Source organism: Chiloscyllium plagiosum, chromosome 5 (assembly GCF_004010195.1).
Source record: "Chiloscyllium plagiosum isolate BGI_BamShark_2017 chromosome 5, ASM401019v2, whole genome shotgun sequence".
Taxonomy (NCBI): Eukaryota; Metazoa; Chordata; class Chondrichthyes; order Orectolobiformes; family Hemiscylliidae; genus Chiloscyllium; species Chiloscyllium plagiosum.
In genome coordinates this window covers 56,682,846-56,705,110 of record NC_057714.1, presented here as the reverse complement: position 1 = coordinate 56,705,110, position 22,265 = coordinate 56,682,846, and the positions used below count along the sequence as shown (strand labels likewise).

At 38.8% G+C, this 22,265-nt stretch overlaps 1 protein-coding gene across 1 annotated transcript in view; it reads left to right on the top strand.

Moving 5' to 3' along the window:
- Positions 1 to 22,265, top strand: part of LOC122549914 — a 371,205-nt gene that overhangs the window by 327,594 nt on the left and 21,346 nt on the right. The gene's annotated exons all lie outside the window — the stretch shown is intronic.

Here is a 22,265-nt window from a genome sequence, read left to right as displayed (position 1 = left end):
TGTCTGTTGTAAGGATGCAGAAGACCAGTTGTCTTGCCATCGCAGAGCTGAAGTTCCATACATTTCTGGTCCTAGCACTGATCTTCCCAAAAACAAGAGAAGATTCTGCCCAGGGTACAGATAATTGGAGCGTGGGCAGTTTCAAGGATCAGTCAATGGCACGTGGACGTAAAACTAAAGAAGAAAAATGGGGTCAAGGAGAAAAGTTAGAAAAATGACAACATTCTTCTTTCTCAGATAAATGCCCCATCTTTTAACACTCCCTTAGAAAGTAGCACAGTCATTGTTGCAATTTCTCAGTTCTTGATAAATAACTTGGCTTTTTATATGAGAAATCATTGTAATTTTGAAAAATGATGACATGTATTTCAAATATCGTGGCTTATAAACACAACAGTTACAGCAATAATTTACAATAGTCTTTTTCTTCTGAAACTCATTACACAAGCAAAATAGTCCATATCCCTACACTAAAATATTATTTTGAGAGCAATTTTTTTAAAACAAAGCTATGCTCCTGGCAAAAGCACCATAAAACTAATGGATGCAAGGTCTTGTGGGGACCACTGACCTCTGGACCTGAATTTCCAATGTGATTTCTTGTCATATCAAGAGCAGTGTAAAATCTAATATAATATTTGTGAAGTTGACAAATTATGAAAATTGCAGGCATTAGAGAATGTCCTATTTCTTACTGCACTGCAGAATGTAGTAAACAATTACTCAGCTATTGGGCACTTAGAAATCTTTGTGAGTGAAACTCTGTTATATTTGTTCATACGATTGCAGGGAACACCAGAAATAAATGCTGACAGTTTATTATCATGGCACAGGTATGCAACATCCACAAGTTACTGGTGAACAGTAATTTAGCAGAATGAGTATTCAGACTTGACTTGCATGATCTATCGTAGCTGCCACTTAAAGTGTTCTTGTACGCAGGCTGCTGACTGCACAGAAATATTGCCAGGGCTGCAATAGCCCATGGGAGGGCATCAGGGCCTCTGATGCTATTTTGGAGGGCCCAAGGAACTACTGGACAGGAAGAAGGAGATTTTGCTTCTGGAAAAAAGAACAATCTCTGGGCAATGTCTCAAGCACCAGTGGAAAAATGTCACTGACAGGTTTCAATGCCAGAAGTTTAACCTTAGTTTTAAGGACATTGTTGCAAGAGAGCAAGAGATTAAAATATGTTATAAGAGCTGTCAAGGCAAAACCATTACTCTTTTATTCTCTGCTTACACCTCCAATGTCCACAGCCACATTATACATAATGCTCCCCATTGCTTGCTTCTTTTCACATTGGGTGCACTAGGCAACCTGTAAAAAGTTTGGAGGAGTCCAGCTCCAATTTGAATCAAGGCTTTATCCAGACCCTTGAGACTATTCTATCTAACATGGACCAAAGTGATCAGCTAGAAGAAAAGAAAATGGCTGCCAACATGAACAAGCCTCCGCTGTTAACTTTGACAGATTCCAAGGAAGATCCTGCCTTTAAACAACTGTCGCCTTGGCTTCAGCAGCAATCATGTCAGGGACTTCCAGACTGTCACATAATTTCTTATCTGATTCGCCAACAGTCTTCAAGTTCTTTGTTAATATTCTTAGATATCAAGGGAGTGCATTTCAAGATTTGATGTTTCCAGCATATTATTGTGTGACAGGAGCATCAAGTTATAAAATATACTTTCTAACGTAGTATTTACAGGTTTCCCACATGTTTAGAAGTTTTTCATGTAATTAATATTACACATTCTAGCTGTGATCTAAACAACATTTATATATAAACACCAAGGAAGTAAATAGAGAAAAAATAACATTATATTCATAGTAAGTGTATATGATTGATGTGATTCATGGATCTATTTAGCATTCAGTAACAGATGCATTGCTGAGTACAGCTGTAGAACATATTCCCAGGTGTGTGTTGGAATCCTTTTTGTCAAATGAATACTGAGCTGTCACTAATAGAATTTCAATATCCTAAGAACCGTTAATGGTGCAATGAAGAACAAACAATGTATTTTAATTTTAATTTTGTTCAAGCAATCTTGAAATTATTTTCAGAATGATGTTGGGTATCACTAATGAATTTCAAGAGTTAACGATTATGATTGACTGTAAAGCAGAAAAGGTTTATGAATAACTCTAGAGATGATGATAGAGAATGAACTAATGAGGGAAGCAAAGTGCTTCAGTGAATTGCTGCAGGAGCTGACCTCTGGTGCCATATGAAATGTTAAGCGGTATCAACCAACTAATGTGGGAAGTGAGGAGGGAGTGGAGCAGGGTTGAAAGTTGGGCAGAGGACTGAGCATTTTCAGCTGACATAAAAACATTTTTTTTTTCCACAACAACTGCATAAGTGGTTCTCTAGATAACATCCAACAATGGAGCAAAGTTTGGTTTCAATTAATCAATCTTGCTCTCTGACTGTATCCATATTAAAGGCATTTCTTGGATCCAACAGACTAAATGTCAGATTATTCTTTGAAAATGTTAGCCAGATGCAGATTGTTAGCTGAGCACAAATGTTTTGAATTCTGTTCACTCTTCTGAGCTAGCTGATCTCAGCTGGGGTGTGGAAATGTGGGTGAAGGTGAATGGTGCTGAAATTGGTCTTAATATTACATGCTCGGGAAATAAATATAATCAAATAACTTTCCAACTTTTGACTGTCATTGAAGGACTTCTACTGGGACATGAAAATGTGTGGATATTGCTTGCTGACAGTATTGGGGAAAAGGCTATCAACATCTACTTCCCTTATACATAAACACACATGAATGATGGCTCTTTACATAAAGTATGAGACCAGTTTTCAAAATGAGATAAAATTCTCTTGTGAGCCTGACATCTTAGTAGAGTTTACAATGAATGTGCTGCCTTGTTTTGTCTATGCACTACCTCTTTACTTCTTTTCTCTGGAGTGCTTTTGGGGACTTGCAAAAGTCCAGTTGCTTCCCTGCAAATTATTGTTAGAGTTGTCACTTGATCTAGATTGCTCTTTCACATGTCTTTGCATAGTTGCTTCTGCATTACTTTAGTTTGCATTTTGAAACTTGCAAATGGTGACCACTAGTTGAGATAAATAATGAGTTTTAAGTTTCAAGCCCTTACATTAAGAAAAATTGGATTTTTCATAATGCTTTAACCACGGGAAAACATTCTTCTGGAAATTTTGTAATTTCAAGAAAACAATTCTACAGATTTCCCAAAGTCAATTGGAATAAGGAACAGTGATGTAACAGGTCAAAAGTTTCAACTAGATAATGGGTCTATGTTCTCTGGATTCTCCATCATGAATAATGACCTGAAATTCTCCAGGGATTCTCTCCGTATCTCATCATAATATTGGTAGTAGTGGGTTGGAAAATTGGAACAATGGAGTAACCATCCATTTTCAGCAAGGTTTTTACCTGTATCTTGGTAAAGTTATGATAAGTTATATAATCCCCAAGGTGGTACAAAGTTTAGGCTTGAAGATTAAATTGCCCTTTGTGCAAAAATGATGTAGAACTAGAATGGATTACAAGATTATTAGAATTTGCGGCACAAGTCAGATGCACTTGAGATCAAAATCCTAGAAGAATTGGCTGCCAACTGAGGAATGTTTGGAATTGCCAAAATGACATTAAATGTAAAGGGCATGGGGCCAAAGCTGCTGTCCCAGATATTCTGTTATTTAGAGCAATTTTAGCTGGTGGAAGTTAGAAAGAAAAGATTAGATTACCCAAATGATTTTTCAAATCAAGAAGTATTCACCTCAGGCTTTTTAGCACACAAACCAAGTCTTAAAGAATTACTTTGGCTGGAAAAAATAGGAAAATTGTTCCTTGAATTTTTTGATGAGAATAGATTGTTCAAACTGCCTTTTATGAGCTTCAGGCAGGAAAATATTTCCTTTAACCTTTCTCCTTCTAGCGTTTGCAACCAGGGCCAAGTGGATCTCATTGACTATGAGATCCTTGATTGGGGCTGTTAACCTGGGTCAATCGGGGAGGCCTGGCTGATAGATACAAACTGGTGATTCAGACAGTCCCTCCATTCCGGGGACTAGCTCTGAGATGGCTGGTCAGAGCGTATGTACTCGTAAATAAAGAACGACTTGGTGATGGAATGCACGGCTCCTTGGAGTTATTTCAATGGCGACGAGAGAAAACAATACGCTCCTGAAGAAAATTTGTTCACAATTGTCTTTTTTGAGTTGGGATAAACATTTCTGACATCATGCCTTTATTAAGGGAGCATGACTCATTCAATCTTACCATCGAAGACTGAGCCTAATAGGTGGAAAGAACCCGGGCAAATGACATTGGGGCCCGTGAAAAGTAATGAGTAATTCTCTTGACTGTTTGCAGATCCGTAGCATTTTCGGTGATGAGGAGCTTAACTATCCCTGAGGCACCAGATACAAAAACTTTCAAGAGTTGAAAGATTTAGTTAAGGCATATTACAACCCCAAGCCTTCCCTAATTCTGAGATGCTATCAGTTTTATTCAGCAGTTCGAGAACTAGAGAACTTTGTAGTGGGATTTTTGAGAGAATTAAGACAACTGACAGAGACCATATGGTTTTGAGTTAATCATGAATGAAATGCTGAGGGACTCTGTGATATGTGGGATTAACAATGTAACCATGCAGAAGCACCAACAGGACTTCAAACAGACATTATAACTGTCTTTGTTATTAGAAAATACCTACAATTACAAGTTAGAGCACCATCTGGGAGGCCAAGTGATGGCATTTTATTATTAAAATAAAATGCCATCAACAATCTTGTTGTCAAAATGTGGAAAGGAAAAGTGCTCATACGACGGCTATATATACATTTTTGATAGAATACAGACACTTGTAAGAAGATTTAGTGAGAGAAATGACATTGAGTATTTACGAGGGATTGCCCATAATTTTGAATAAATGTCATATTTCAGATTTTTTGTATCTACTTTATTTCTTTCATTTTTATTTTCTTTTTAACATTTTTACTGAAGAGGATAAATATTAATTTTCTTTTTATTGCTTTCATTAATGCTTGTAACTAAACCTGAAATGGAATAAATATGAGCTGCGCTGAAACAGTTCCACGCCTAAATTGGTCTGCGCCAAAACGGGCTGCACCAAACTGGCCGTGCTGAATTGCTCACGCCAAAGTGGCTGCGCCGAATGGTCCTACACCCGAGATTCAGAGAGTCTTTTCATTCTGGAGACTGCTCAAAGCCTTCCTACTGTGCACATATAAACAATGGGTGACTTGGTGACAGGATACCTGCCTCTTTGGAGTTACTGCACCCCCCACAGAGTCCTAATGCTGCAATCCAGTCCTGTGTTCCTACAGATGAAAAGGGAGAATAAATGAGAGAAATTCAAAGGGTGGTTACATCAATGAAGGGAAAGACTAACTACGATATTCCCTTTCAGCAGGACCTACAGGTGAAGTCTCAGAAAATATCTCCCTGAAAGCAACTGTTCTTTACTGAATCATAAAATAAACTGTCTCCTGTTGCAAACTGACTTCCAGCATAGGAACAGGAGTAGGCCATTCAGCCCCTCAGGCTATTCTGCTGTGCAATTAAATCATGGCTGATCTGCTTCATCATATCAAGTACAAAAATGATTACACTTCACAGCACTGGGCTTCACTGTACACACATTTATTTACAGCAAGTACTTCTTTTGTTACTGCTGTGAAACATATGTTGTGCTGCCCTGATGTGATTCCTGAAGTCAGAGATATCGATATTTCCTTGCTGCTGCCTCAGTCTTATACGCCTCTTTTGATTGCAATGGCTGTTGTCTCAGAGCTTCAGATCTCATTCAGATTCCAAACATCTGCATCATTCTGACTGGGATATGGGCAATCTGGTCCAATATGTCAGCAGACATAAATGGTTGTTAACTAGAAATGCTCTCATGGATTGCTGTCAGGGAAATGGATGTCTTCATGATGTCAGTATTGTGTCTGGAGAATTGTGCTGGATCCTGGATTTTATTGGCAGACTAACGGTGTCAGTCAGCTGCCACAGAGAATGGAGATAAAAGGGTATTTTTCAGTATGGCAGCCAGTGATTACTGGAGTTCCGCTGGTGTCAGTGCTGGGACACTACTCATGTTATATGTTAATGATTAGGATGAAGGAACTGGGGGCAACTTTTAATAGATGACACAAAGGTAGATGGAGGGACAGGTAATGTTGAGGAAATGGGAAGGCTGCAGTAGGACTTGGACAGGATAGGACAATGGGTAAAGAAGTGGCAGATGAAATACAATGTGGGTAAATTTGAGGTTATACACTTTGGTAGCAAGAATAGAGGTGTAGACTATTTTCTAAACTGAGAAAGGCTAAGGAAATCTGAAGTGCAAAGGGACCTGGGAGTTCTCATTCAGGGTTCTGTTAAGGTTAACATACATCTTCAATTGGGGTAGTTAGGAAAGTAAACACCATGTTAGCAATTATTTTAAGAGGGCTAAAATACATGAGCAGACATGTACTGCTGAGGCTGTGTAAGACTCTGGTCAGACTGCATTTGGAATACTGTGAGCAGTTTTGGGCAGCATATATGAAGAAGGATGTACTGGCATTGGAGGCAGTTCAGCAGAGGTTTACAAGAATGACCCTGTGGATGAATGGCTTGTCATGTGAAGAGTGGTTGAGGATTCTGGGCCTGTAGTCAATGGAGTTTAGAAGGAACAGGAAGGATCGATTGAAACTTGCAGAATACTGAGAGGCCTGGATTGAGTGGACATGGAGAGAATGTTTCCATGAGTAGGAGAGACTAGGACTTGAGGGCACAACTTCAGAATGAAAAGACAACCCTTCAGAACTGAGATGTAGTGGAATTTCTTCAGCTAGAGTGTGGTGGATCTGTGGAACTTCTTGCTGCAGAGGACTGTGGAGGACAAGTCATTGAGACCGAGTACTTAAGACTGCGATAGATGGAGTCTTGATTCCAAAATTATGAGGGGCATGGATTGGGTAAATAGGCAAAGTATTTTCCCTGGGGTGGGGAAGTCCAGAACTAGAGGGCATAGGTTTAGGGTGAGAGGGGAAAGATATAAAAGAGATCTACGGGGCAACTGTTTCACACAGAGGGTGGTAGGTGTATGGAATGAGCTGCGAGAGGAAGTGTGGAGGCTGGTACAATTACAACATTTAAGATGCATTTGGATGAGTATATTACTAGGAAGGGTTTGGAGGGATTTTGGCCGGGTGCTGGCAGGTGGGACTAGATTGGGTTGGGATGCCTGGTCGGCGTGGATGGGTTGGACCGAAGGGTCTGTTTCTGTGCTGTACATCTCTATGACTCTATGACTCTAAGTGCCAAGTAGTTTTGCACAGTACCAAATCCCTCTTAAATATTTGTGATGGAGGTGAGATTAAAAACATGGCAACAGGGGTAGGCCATTCAGCCTTTTGAACCTAATCCACATTTTAATCAGATCAGCTCTGATATGTTTTTAACTTCATTCATCCTCCTCAGTTCTCTAATCCTTATGCCCTTAACAAAAATCTATCAATCTCAGTTTTGAAATCTTCAGTTTACAATTGAGATGAGTTCCAGAGTTCCACCATCATTTTACACTATACCTCCTGAATAATCTATCTTAAATTATATCTTAACTTTGTCTTTGACTCTTGGAACAGAGGAAGCAGTTTGTTTATATATACCCTAACAACTCTTTTAGTCATCTTTTTTAATTTTTACCCACAAACGTATAAAGCTGTGGACACCATTCTGATTCTTGGCATCCGTCTTGGAGCTTGTTTGAAGTTTTACCACTGTTATTGTTTACTACTACCACACATATTAAAAGTTTTATGATTATTACTATTGCACATTAACCTTATAAGCTGCTGCCCAGAAATAGCAGTAATGTAACTTATTTTGGAAAGGCACGTGACTCTTGTTGATAGAGTGGTCATTGAAAATAGGCCAGTAATGTGAATTTCCAAATTGTGTCCTGTTTTAAAATCTTTTTCCTATTTATTCATTCTATCATATATTTATAATTCTCTGTTAAACATTAGATTTTTTTTCCCAAAGGAAGGAAATAGCCTTCTGTCACTAAAACAACCCATACATCTCAGTCTTCCTATGAATAAAACAGAAGTAAATGCACATAGAGACCATATATTTTCTGCTCCCTTTAATTATTCAAAATTGGAAGGATTGAATGTATCATTGAAGCTGGTCATATCTGAAGGAATAAATTGTTCATAAGAAAGTAAGGATCTGACTGGGGTAATAATGAAGAGTATCTACAGCACTATCCACTATGATCATGTTATAGAGTTTTATGGAGAGATCTGCTCAGCATCCTCGAAGGGTTAATTTCTACACTTCTTGTTAGATTATCAAGTGGTTTTTCTCCACCGGATGAAATCAAACAGGTCCTGTAGATCTCAACCAGCAAAGCGGGTGGTGGTAGCAAATCTACCCAATACCTCCTACAACATGATGAGCTGTGGCAAGGAATCATCTTTCAACATCATGACAAGCAATTTGACTCCATCCTACATGCAGGCAGTCAGGTAAACAGTCAGTGGCTGGATGAGCCGAACATTCACAAACCCAATAGAAGTCAACCTCATGGCAAGAATTAACAAGGCAGAATCTACAGTGAATGGTTGCAGCAATTGAGACCTGGTAAGAGATATGAGCAACGAGAGTGAACTAAGTACTCCATGGAGCTATAGCACCAGTCATACCAGGGCAATTACAGACTGTATTGGCTGCCAATGATCTTATGTTACAGTCCTGAGTCAAAGTTCAGACAGGGACTAATCGGAGACTCTGTGACTAAATTTGAAGTCCCAAGAGGACAAAAGGAAACTTTAAAATGATACAATTTACAGGCTGTGGAAAATGTGAGTAAGCAAAGAACTTGCAAGATTCAAGTGTCACAGCCATTGATCACCTCAAGGCAGGAAGAAGAAATCAAGGCCCACAGAAGAAATTTTAAACAGTGTCACAAACCCAGGAAAATCATGAAGCCAAAGTTAAAGCAATAAAAGGGACAACATAGAAGCCCATGCAGACAAAGTATAATTGAAGTAGACAGTCAAGAGACTATTGAGGATAAAGAAAAAGTAAGACATCCATTACATTGACTGTGCTAAAGATAGGAAGTATTTATTGAAATTACTCAAAGTTGGATTCATCTTGCAAAAAAAAAGTGGTGAAAGCAACAGGGTAAGGGGTTGCTTATTACCAGGTCACTTATTTCGAGCTACTGACAGTGTGAACATCTAGGAAAAATTGCTAAAGGAACAAAATTCATCTTATATGACCAGAGAGCAGGGTTCATTTGATAAATTATTTAAGACAACAGGAATCATTATTAAAGCTGCCGATAGCTTGTTCTAGTCAGTCAAGCCATTAAGGAAATGAGAATTATTTATTCAGGGCATGATTGTAGGGATTTATTTAGAGAAGTCTGTAAAAAGCCAGAATCATTCATTTTATTCCAAAAAGAGAGAATCATCCACTTTATTCACAGAATGTGGAGGTCTTCCATTTTGTTTGCAATAGTAGGAAAAGCTTCCAGTACAACAGAACACAACAGTAGTGTTATGATACTACAGAATTAAACACCTTTTAAGCAAGGTAATTCATAATTGTCCTAGGAAGATACAGTCACAGAAACAATATTGTCAAGAAGATTTAATTCCTGAGATGGATCAAATAACACACAGTATTGGACACTCTGGAGAAAACGAAAGCTATAAAGTTGCTTTCTATTCAGACTTAAATAAGAAGCTGAATGAGTAATAGTTTTGTGTACAATTGAGAAATTAGATGATGATGGTTCCACTCACCAAAATGTAAACCAAGTTTATCAGATATCTTTACTCTACCATTCTTAACCAGTTAGGACCTGAAAGGACCTTACAATCAAGTGGACAGAGCAAAGAACCAATGATTTTTTTCTGCAATAAAATCAGAATCCCTGCATCTCATGAAATCCATTTTCAGAGCACAGCAAGCCAGGATTATACGACATATTCTATTTAGAATGTATCACCCGTATCCTCTCATATTTCTTACCATTTCCCATACCACTCAAGGTCTGACAAAAGTCTGCTTCATGTGCCTGAGGAATATATTCCTTGGATATTGTTGTCAGCTGTAATAAACTTCTTTTGGATTCTTCAATACCATCACATTAATGCCACATTTTTCATGCTATAGAAGATAACATGAGAAACACAGCAGTATTGCATTAGGTGAAGCACCCAGTTGAAGGCAAAATCACATCAAAAGCAACAATTAAATCAGCATTCATCATGCTCTCTGGCAGTGTACTTCACATTGTTACCATTCCCAATTCAGTACATTGAACCTAGTGACTTTGAAGTCCTAAGTATAGATTTCATGGATTAATGATAGGACATGACATTTCTTTTGCATATCCCACAGAGATTTTTTCAGCTGCTGTCAGAGAGAGAGCTGCAAGTACCAAGGGAGAGGTGTACAATAAAGTCACCCACAGCCTTTTCAACTTAAGGCGGATGAAGCAAAAGAAAAGTAAGTTGTAGCTAATTAGAATTAATTAGTTTTCTGCTTCTGTGACTTGCTATGCCAATCTGTTCAGTGAAGCTGCAGGACTCCTGATCATTAATCTTTACACAGCATTTTGCTTCTTTCGTTTTCCATGTTGATTTTCAAATCTGAATTACATTTATTCAAATTAGTCTCCTGCATGTAATTATTCTTAATCCCCTTGAGGACTTTGTCAGGATTTTGCACAATCTGAAAAATAATATGACCTTATTTGATAATATTTTTTCAAATAGGGGAAAGAACATTCTGAGTTCCCATTTTTATAAGGACAGGAATCATAAATGTGTTCTTTAAGACTGTTAGATTATTTTTACTGACTGTGAGCATAATATGAATATTGCATAAATAGAAATATGTAGTCTGGTTGAACATACAAAGAGCTGAATTGTCCTCCCATTTGTGGGTTGGAGGAAGTACTGTCTGGCAAAGTTAAACTACAGAGCTAAGAGCAGCAAGGAGGGGACATGAAAGGTCCTTAGTTGGTAGGATTAGGGAAAACCCTAAGGCTTTCTATAGGTATGTCAGGAATAAAAGAATGACTAGGATAGGAATCGGTCCAGTCAAGGATAGTAGTGGGAAGTTGCGTGTGGAGGCTGAAGAGATTGGGGAGACACTGAATGAATACTTTTCGTCAGTATTCAATCAGGAACAGGACATTGTTGTCAATGTGAGTACCGAGTCACAATTAAGTAGAATGGATGGCTTTGAGGTATGTACAGAAGAGGTGTTGGAAATTCTGGAAAGGGTGAAAATAGATAAGCCCCCTGGGCCTGATTGCATTTATCCTAGGATTCTCTGGGAAGCAAGGGAGGAGATCGCAGAGCCATTGGCCTTGATTTTTATGTCCTCGTTGTCTACAGGAGTAGTGCCAGAAGACTGGAGGCTAGCAAATGTGGTTCCCTTGTTCAAGAAGGGGAATAGGGATAACCCTAGTAACTATAGGCCGGTGAGCCCCACTTCTGTTGTGGGCAAAGTCTTAGAGAGAATAGTAAGGGATAGGATTTATGCACATCTGGATAGGAATAATGTGATCAAGGATAGTCAGCATGGTTTTGTGAAGGGCAGGTCGTGCCTCACAAACCTTATTGAATTCTTTGAAAACGTGACGAAGGAGGTTGATGAGGGGAAAGCGGTAGACGTGGTATATATGGATTTTAGTAAGGCGTTTGATAAGGTTCCCCATGGTAGGCTACTGCAGAAAATACGGAGATATGGCATTGAGGGTGAGTTGGAGGTTTGGACTAGGAGTTGGCTGGCTGGAAGAAGACAGAGGGTAGTAGTTGATGGCAAAGTTTCTTCATGGAGTGCCGTCACTAGCGGTGTTCCGCAAGGATCTGTTTTGGGACCATTGCTGTTTGTCATTTTTATAAATGACCTGGAAGAGGGGCTAGAAGGTTGGGTGAGCAAGTTTGCGCATGATACGAAAGTCGGAGGAGTTGTTGACAGTGAGGAAGCATGTGGCAGGTTACAGCAGGATATAGAGAAGCTGCAGAGCTGGGCAGAAAGGTGGCAGATGGAATTCAATGTAGCTAAGTGCGAGGTGACTCACTTTGGGAAGAATAACAAAAAGATGGGGTACGGGGCTAATGGCCGGATACTTGGTAGTGTGGATGAGCAGAGGGATCTTGGTGTCCATGTACACAGATCTCTGAAAGTTGCCACCCAGGTAAATAGTGCGGTGAGGAAGGCATATGGCGTACTGGCTTTTATCGGTAGAGGAATTGAGTTCCGGAGTCCGGAGGTCATGATGCAGTTGTATAAGACTCTGGTACGGCCGCATCTGGAATATTGTGTGCAGTTTTGGTCGCCATACAAGAGATGTTAGGGGTAGGTTCTTTACTCAGCGAGTCGTGAGTTCATGGAATGCCCTGCCAGTAGCAGTGGTGGACTCTCCCTCATTATGGGCATTTAAGCGGGCATTGGATAGGCATATGGAGGATAGTGGGCTAGTGTAGGTTAGGTGGGCTTGGATCGGCGCAACATCGAGGGCCGAAGGGCCTGTACTGCGCTGTATTCTTCTATGTTCTATGTTCTACAGTTTAACTGCTGTAATTTCTTTTCCTAAAAGAAATGTAACTAAATATATAAATGGTTTTTGATCAGTCATACTGTACAAGATAGAATTACTGCCACTGGAAAGAGAGGAAATTTAGTATGGGTGCAGCTGTTAAAAGGCTGGGTCAGGTGGGTATCTGGTTTCAGCAACTGAGAGTGATAGATGTCTCAAGGAGATACAACCTCCAATTGATGGTAGGGAGCATTGCATCAAGCGCTCTCATTATATTCACGTAACTATAGAAGTATTGCAGCTTGAAGTTAGGACAAATAGTCATTCTAGGGCAAAGATGATAGATTGTACTTGAAAAGTGTGATTCAAGTTGAACAGAGAAAAGAGACATAAGATTTCAATTCAATATCCACCATCCCAAATATCGAGGGTTGGTGATGGCAGAGATCTGTGATTTGAAGAGAGAAAGAGATCAATACCCTCACAGAGGGAAAAGAATCATCCACAGACAAGGAGAATGGGAATCCATGTATAAGAAGCCCAGTTTTCGTAACAGCAATGACTAGGGAACAACAATCTGATGTGTGACTAGTTGAGCTATTTTCCATGCGCAAGGTTGAGATGAGAGATAATTGGGTGGAGTTCACTATTCACATAAACTTTTAATGACCTGCAGAACATTGTGGAAAGAATGAGAATACATGGGGCTTCTTCAATAAGACACCAACCCTGGATGTGAGAGTCATCTCATGCATTTTGAGCTTCAAAAACAGAAGTCTAATCGCCTGCTCAGCATCACATAATTTGCTATCGGACGTCTTATAGACTAATAACTCAAGCAGTGAGGTCAGCTGGCTCATGATTTTCTTAGTCCAGTGCATTATGTAAATTTACTGTTACTAAGGTCAGTATTATAGGGAAAGGTATGGAAAATAGAAAGCCTCTTCTAGATCATTTGCTCTACATTTAACACATTGTGTTGGAAACTTTAGTAAAAAAAGATTTATTTTGTTGCTCACAGCTGTATGTGGAGTTCTCAAAACTTAGATGCTTCAACATCACACAGGGAACAAATGCCTCTGCAGCCATTTGAAAAATTTATTTAAGAGTGTCCATTACGTACTAAAGTTCATTCAAAATAAATCTATGAGGTCATGTTGCTGTTGTTAGGACCTTGTAGGCAAATTGGCTGTTTCCTTTCCTGCGTTAATACATGTCAAAAGTACTCCATTAGCTATATGGGTTTTGGGACTTCCTAGCGTTGTGAAAGTGTGATAAATGGAAGTAATTTTTAAACTTGTACTGTTGATTTCTTCTCCCACTTTCAGCAGCAGGCTGTGAGGATCGCTTTCAATGTTCTTGCCTTAATGGATTTAATTGTGGGGAATGAAGGCAAATTAAAAAGGAACTCCAGCAACATCAAATAACCTCTGAAAAAGTTCGAACAAGCCCTCAATTATGTCACTAACCATTTTGTCTGCAAGTAGGTACTTGGTAGTGATAGAAGATAATTACCTTCAGGCACATACATTGAATGGGGATGAGCTCAAAGGCCTCTGTATCCAAACCCTAGGACAGGGAAATCACTGTTGGTAACAGCCATGGTGACCATCCTGTGCCTTTGGTAAAAGCAGTAGATATTTGTGACTTTGGTAAATTTGAAACACAAATATACTAAATGGCACATTGCTCAACAAAACAGAACAGTAGCACAAAAGTATTTCACTGTACTATTAAATTCCATGGTGCACAGAGGACCATTGATGACAATGATATAGCTATTGAAATCCATCAGCGCAACACCATGCCTATATGAATAGAATGATTCTCCTCCATCCTTATGCAGTTTATCAGTGTCTATCAGAAACATAGTAGATCAATGTTCATTGTCTGACAGCAGTTACAATGAGGCAACATGGAATTTCTTTGGAAGTACTTCTAATTAAACACTTAAAGCAGAGTTACAAAGGGCAAAGTTTAAGACAAATGAAATAATCATTTATGCTAGACTTAACTGAAAATGAAATCAGACTGGAAGTGTTTGATCTTGAGTGGAGGGAAGGACCTGAATCGAGAAAACAAAACTAATTTTGAAGCACCCAGCTAATCATACTTTCTTCTCCTGTCTTTGTAAAAATATAATCAAACTCATTTATTAACTCCTTATTGGATGAAGTCCAATACAAAATGCAAGGTGCTACAGGTTGAAGCATTTACATGACACAGACTTTACCGGACACTGTTGCAAAATGGCAAAATTGTTGTTTATGTATTATAGCAACCTGATTTTAAATAGCCCTACCACCTAGATCTAGGGGACTTTCAACCAATCAATGGGTCAATTTGAAGAACAATGACAGTGGCCACAGGAAGAGTGAGAATAGAGTGGAACAACAATCTCCATCATTTTCAAGGGGCTTCTGGTCAGATCCTATCAGTGACAGGTTTCAAAATCTGCTCATGTTTCAGTTAATTAGCTTCAAATTGTCTGGCTAATTTTTTCAAGGGTAGATTTGCTGGGTCTGCATTCGCCAATTCTTAGTACATATGGATTCTGCTTACTTTTAGAATCCCCTCAATGGTTGAACTTTGTGTGAGTACTAGTTCACATCTTTAACCTAATCAATCATTCTCTGAATGTTGTCCATTATAGAGGTTGTATGTCTGAAACACTGTTTTATCTCAGATTACATCATGGTTATTGCTTTTCTCATGCCCACTTTGCTATCTTGATCACCTACCATGATTTGGTTGAGATGTAAGTTGTCTCCTGTATTATCTTTTACACTCTGGGTCCAACATCAGTTGTGTGTTACATTTCCACTCTCAGATTTAAGAACATATGAATATTTCTAGCTTATATTTGTTTGGTCAAAGGCCCCTCATGGTCTGACCTTTTGAGTTACATAGGAGAAAGTGAGGTTTGCAGATGCTGGAGATCAAAGTTGAAACTTTATTGCTGGAACAGCACAGCAGGTCAGGCAGCATCCAGGGAACAGGAGATTCGACGTTTCGGGCACAGGCCCTTCTTCAGGAATGTAGAGTTACATAGGCCTTCCTTATCTATTAACTGTAACATTGCCTATGTTCCATTTTCATTTGGACTTGTTCTCTATAGCACCTAAAGTCATTTTTGTCACATTTGCACTACAGGCTGAGTGGAAAGGTTGGGAACCATTGGACATCAGTTTACATAATTGGCAAAAGAAGGATTGGAGAAAACTGTTTTTACATGGTTAGCTTATTGGGAGCTGTTTCGGTACCATTGCTTATGTTATGAAGAATGAGAGATGAAAGAGAGTAAAAGGGGAGATAGAGATTCGAATTTGAACAGGGCTTCTTTTAAGCTTGTGTTGTGGCTTTGATGAACAACTGACTTTGAGAAGCAAGCATTTATTTTGGTGCTTTCACTGAAGTTATAAATGGAGGTCAATGGTCTCCAAAGGAAATTCTCACCTATTCTCAATTGCAAGTACTTATTTGAAAAAGCTCAAACACTTAATTTATGAAGTCTTCAAAGCATATTTTTAATTTCAAATTATGTCATTTGTTGAATATTTTTTATTATTACATTTGGGTAACTGAGAGAGATGTGGTACTGATTGGATAACTGAAAAAACTTCAGATTACTTCGGGATTTAGAATTTTTTTTTAGTTTGTTTTCCTTTCACTTAGATGACAGTTCAACTAAATAGAACAAATGGTTTGTATTATTTCCAGGCTGTAGATGTATAGGGTTAAAGCCCTGAGGGATGCCAATTTAATGTGTACTTTAAATGTGGCAGCCACATTTTTTTAACATTTTCCGGTGGGTCACTTTTGTAGCAGTGAAAGAACTACAATAAATCTGCCCTTGTGACCTGTTGACTAATTGAATACATTTTACCTGTCCTGACATACATTCATTCATTGCAATTAATCAATATTCCAGGGCTAACACAAAGGGCACATGCAATGGCTGCTATTATTTAGCCAAATATTGGAAAAGGGCAATGTTTTTTTCAAAGTATTGAGAATTGTTTAATTTAAGGATTTGAATTAGTTCAATCATCATTGACACATCTTAAAATTTAAATATACAGCTGGCATAATTCGTTCAAGTGACAAAGAACAAATAAATGCTATTTCATTTTAGAAGAAATATACATTAAACAGGTTATAACACTACTGAATTTATTGTGTGCTTATATCCACTAAGCCACTCGAGATAATTTTAATCTCCAGTAAAGTGAATGTTTTGGTCAGATGAGAAATTATAACTTGAAAAGCTTATAGCATGATCCAAACCCACTTGCTTACAGATGTAAAAGTTGAGATGGACAACTTAACAGGAGGAGGTGTGTATTATGTAAGCTAATGGAAGCATTTTATATTGGTTCTATTATTATACATACAAGATCAAAAGTCACAGGACACTAGGTTATAATCCAACAGATTTATTTGAAATCACAAGCTTTCAAAGCGCTGCTCCTTTGTCAGGTGAAGTGAAGAAAGCACCCAGACACAGACTTTATAATCAAAGAGATCAAAAGGTCACACAAATGCCCTTAGACATGGTATATCAGCAAGACCATGCAGATGCTAACACAACAGATGAATGGACGCCGTGCAACAATTGCCAGACAGGAATGTTTCCTCCTAGTCAGTGAACACTTCAGCGGTCAAGGACTTTCAGCCTCCGGTCTTTAGGTAAGCGTGCTTCAATGCAGCCTTCGAGATACACAACAATGCAGAATAGCAGGGCAAAAACCGATAGCCAAGTTCCATACCCATGAAGATGGCCTCAGACATGATTTTGGGTTCATGTCATGCTACATGTGACCCCACCATAATGTCCTGTATCTGTAAAACCTTCCTTACTGTCCAATTTTGACACCAACACCATGATAATTTATTGTGATCTCTCTACCTTAATTAATTTGTGCATTTTTGGATTGTCTGTTATTTTGGTTAGACCCTCAGCATACAACTCTTGTATCTGGCATGTTATTCCAATCATTTGGTTTGTCTCCAGCACTGCCTTATTTTTAATTTTGTAATTATTTCTCTGCCTCAATTAATCAGATTATAGGTCGTCCCTCTGGTTGTTATTCAGCTGTTGACGCTTTGCTCATATCAATTGACATTCTTGATCACCTGCAGAGCCTATTATTTGGCCTGTTGACACTCCATCACACCATTTGTATGAGCTTTTGATCACTCTGATGATAAATTCTGTGCTTGGGTGCTCTCTTCACTTCACTTGACGAAGGTGCAATGCTACAAAAACTTATGATTTCAATAAACCTGTTGGTCTATAACCTGGTGTCATGTGACTTTTGACCTTGTCCACCCCAGTCCAACACATGCACCTGTACATCGATTCTACAGGTGGAGCTGGAGACCAGAAATTCTACACTGGCTTCAGTGGAAGCACATGTATCTTTTCCAGCTCCTTAAGATTCTAGTAATTAAATATGACCAAATATAGTTGTATTTCTTGCTATAACACAATACACAATGTAACTTCTGTAGATACTCAATGCGGTATATCCTCGACCACTAATTGCTAGACAGCTTAAGACAAAACAAAGACAAAGACAGGTTGGTGGCAGTGAACTATTTCAAACAACTCTTAATCCAGTACCACATATTAGGAGAAGTGTCAACTAGCACAAGTTGCCAGTAGGTGCTGGTGGGAAAATACCACATCATTGAATGGAGAGAATATGACACCCACCAGATGGAGAAGAAATCCAGAGGACACAGCAGCAAGGAAAAGAAAAGAAACAACTAAGCAAGATAACCTTCAAGAGTATTACTGCCTGAAGAAGGAGAAGTCAGCCAATAGGTAGCTGAAAGAGAGAGACTGAAGCAGCTGAAGAAGTGGCACAAAAGCAAACTCAGCACTCCAAAGGCAAAGTTTCATTCAGAAACTGGTAAGAGACATTGGGGAAAGAATGTGGGTTAGGAAAAAGAAATAAGCTAGACACATTTAAAACCTGCAGATGACTAAATGAAGAAGGGTCTGTAGAAAGCAAGAGAAGAATGCAACAGTTTAGATTAGATTAGATTACAGTGTGGAAACAGGCCTTTCGGCCCAACATGTCCACACCGACCCGCTGAAGCGCAACCCCCCCATACCCCTACATTTACCCCAATTCACCTGACCTGCACGTGGGTTAGGAAAAAGAAATAAGCTAGACACATTTAAAACCTGCAGATGACTAAATGAAGAAGGGTCTGTAGAAAGCAAGAGAAGAATGCAACAGTTGAAGTTAGATAATAAGTTAGAGAGAAAGGAAATAACATTATGAAAAGCCATGTAGAGTCCAGAATAGAAATAATGGAAATGAGTTTAAAATGAAGTTCTTACTTCTTTCAGCAATCATTGCTCCTATTGACATGGGCTGTATGATGTACAAGTGTAATGAATAGTGAAAGGACAGGAAATAAATTTAGACTGGAACTGCAGAATCAAGAATGTATTTAATCTGAAAATGAGTAAATTTAAAAAAAACCTTTTGATAGTGTCCAGCAGATGAAGAAAAATCTGGATAAGTTAATAGTTAAAGGACGAGGAATCAATAATTAAGCTGCACGTTCAGCAGGAAGATTTCTATAATAGCTGTAGCAGAGATCTTTCTTTAAACATCTGAGCGAACAAACATACTTGGCCTTTTGGAAGGGGGACAAAAAGCTCATTTATACCCTGGAAGAAGCTGGAAAACTCCCCTTTGGTAGCAGAATGTGGAAAGATCCAAGGGGAAGTGGATGGCCACAATTCTAACTGCAAAACAAAGTGAGTAACCACCAAAAAAAAGACGTGAAAGTCCACAAAGTGGTACAGAAATACAATATTATAAATAATCAAATTTTAAACATCTTAAAAACAATAAATCACTACAGAACAAAACATTGCAATTGAAAGTGTTATTGAATGATTTAGTCGCGTTAAACAGTAATGTAGAGTCAAAACATCTGGCAACTAAAGGAAATGTTGCAACGTTAGCAGAGTACAGTTTAACAACCTCCATAGTCATTCAATTTAGAGCAACATTGTGTCAACACAAGATTGTAATGCTAGGAAACAACGGATTTAAAGTCGTATTGATATGGTACAGATTTAAAACAGCTTTTCAGTAATGAGATTAATAAGCACAATGAGTTAAAATAGAAAAAGTTATAATACTTACTAGCAGATTCAAGGTCAGATATAAGCCGTATATACCATAAGTTTGACCTCCCATGGAAACAATAGCTCTAAAGGTACAGTATTGCCTCAAATCAAACACTGAATGCAGAAGTAGCATACACTTACAGAATGGTAGAAAAGTAAGAGCTTACACACACAAAGACCTAAATATGATAAGGTAATCTCCTTTAGAAAACATAATTGAGATATTATGGGGGAAATACATGATCCCAACAGTATGATTTCCACAGAACTTGTTTACATTAATGGACACCTGTTATATTTAAGTTTGATACAAATCCCAAGGACACTATCCTATCAAATTAACTATCAAGACAGAAAAAAAAACCAGAAGTTACAGCCTCCAGAAATAAGCCTACATCGTGTAGGTGGATTAAATGTCAGAAGCACCGGAATGCTAAAGGTTTCACTTCAATGCAACAAACATAAGAAAACTTAAAATGTGTATGTTGTTTACAATCAACAATTTCAATTTTGAACCTGCACAAATGGCACAACATCAACAACATAACTTCAACTTCTTTCTACTCTCCCAGAGTTTAACTACTCCAGAATCCAATCAAGGGGCAATGTGAAGAAGATGTCTTTGGGCTTTCTAAACTCACAATGGATTCCAAAGTTAAGAAAGAATCTGAAATAAAAACAGGAATTGTAGAGAAACACAACAAATTTGGCCATATCTGTGGGAAGAAAGCAGAGTTAACATTTCGAGTCTGATGACTCTTCGTCAGAACTGATCAAAATATTAACTCTGCTTTCTTCCCACAGATGCTGCCAGACCTGCTGTGTTTCTCCAGCACTTTCTGGTTTGCAGTTCTTTGTTTAACTTGGAAAATAATTTATTGAGATTATCCATGAAAGCATGAAAGAAATATTTCACATTGCTGAGAAGAAACAATAGTTGCACCCAAAAAAATACCCAGCTGTTAAAAGATGCACTGCAAAGATTTACCAGGCTGCTTAGACAACATCTTCCAAAATCTTGATCACTATCATTTAGAAGGAAAAGGGCTATAGGTACATGGGAGCACCACCACCTAGATCCTAACTTGTAAATATATTGCCGTTCTTTCAGCATTACTGCGTCAAAATCCCAGAACACTCTCTCCAATGGCTTGGTGTGTCTACTTACAATAAATGGATTTCAGCATATCAAGAAGGTGACTCACCACCATCTTCTCAAGGGATAGGAGGGATGAGCAATAACTGCTGATCCAGCCAGTGAAAGTCACATCCATGAATGAAAAAAAGACTTTTAAAAAGTTGATTAAGTAGGCCATGAATGAACTAATTAGTCAATTGGAATTGGGGTTCCCCTTCATAGATTGGTGTCATGTCTTGACAAAAGAAGTGGTTGTTGGAGGCCAATCATCTCAGCCCAAGGACATTGCTGCAGGAGTTCCTCAACATCATCAGAGTTACCAACGTGCAGAAATTGAACTGGACCAGCCATATAAAAACTGTGGCTACAAGAGCTGGTCAGAAGCTAGGAATCCTGCAACAAGTAATTCACCTCTTAACTCCCCAGTGGCTATCCATCATCTAAAAGGCACAGGTCAAGTGTCTGTTGGGAAAATCTCCACTTGCCTTGTCGGGTGCAGCTTCACCAATCTTCATGAAACTCAATGTTATCTAAGACCAGTCAGCCCACTTGATTGCACCCCATCTACCTACTTCAACATTCACTCACTTTACTACTAATACATTAGCATGAATGTACCATCTACTGGATGACACAATAACTCAAGAATCTCTCTCTCTCTCTCTCTCAAAGAGGGGCTAAACTTGAAAGGTGATCCTTTGTGATTGTGTCCTTGTCTTTGTAAGCCTTTACTAAGAAGTTATTATATGTGTAGGTTCTCCTAATTGTGATGAAGGCTCAGTGACCTGATACCATGTGCTGTAGCTCCGTTTATGTTTTATGTGTAAACCTTAGCAATACCACTGCAGTGCCAATGGTACCACACTGGTAGCTGCAATGAAGTAAGACATGGAGTGCACTTGAGGCAGCTGATGGAGATGTTTGGCACCTAACCTCTTGTGTGGCAGTTCTCTGCAGTAACAACCTTACAATGCTAATTCATTGCACTAGGTGCATGATGCTTTTAGGTGACTGTGGTACATACCCTTGTGGAGTGCAGAGGATTCCTCATTATCTTATGGCTTTGGAACCTTGTAGTTTTGACCTGCTCATGAGTGCTGTCCTCTGTCGCTACCCCTGTCCAGGCTGCTTTTATCAGTCAGGGTGGCTTCTTGGTGCCATCCATAGATAAAAGAACTTCCCTTTTGTCCTATGTGTACATTAGGATAATATACAGTCATAGAGTCATAGAGATGTACAGCATGGAAACAAACTCTTTCGTCAAACTTGTCCATGCTGACCAGATATCCCAACCCAATCTAATCCCACCTGCCAGCACCTGGCCCATATCCCTCCAAACCCTTCCTATTCATATACCCATCCAAATGCCTCTTAAATGTTGCAATTGTACCAGCC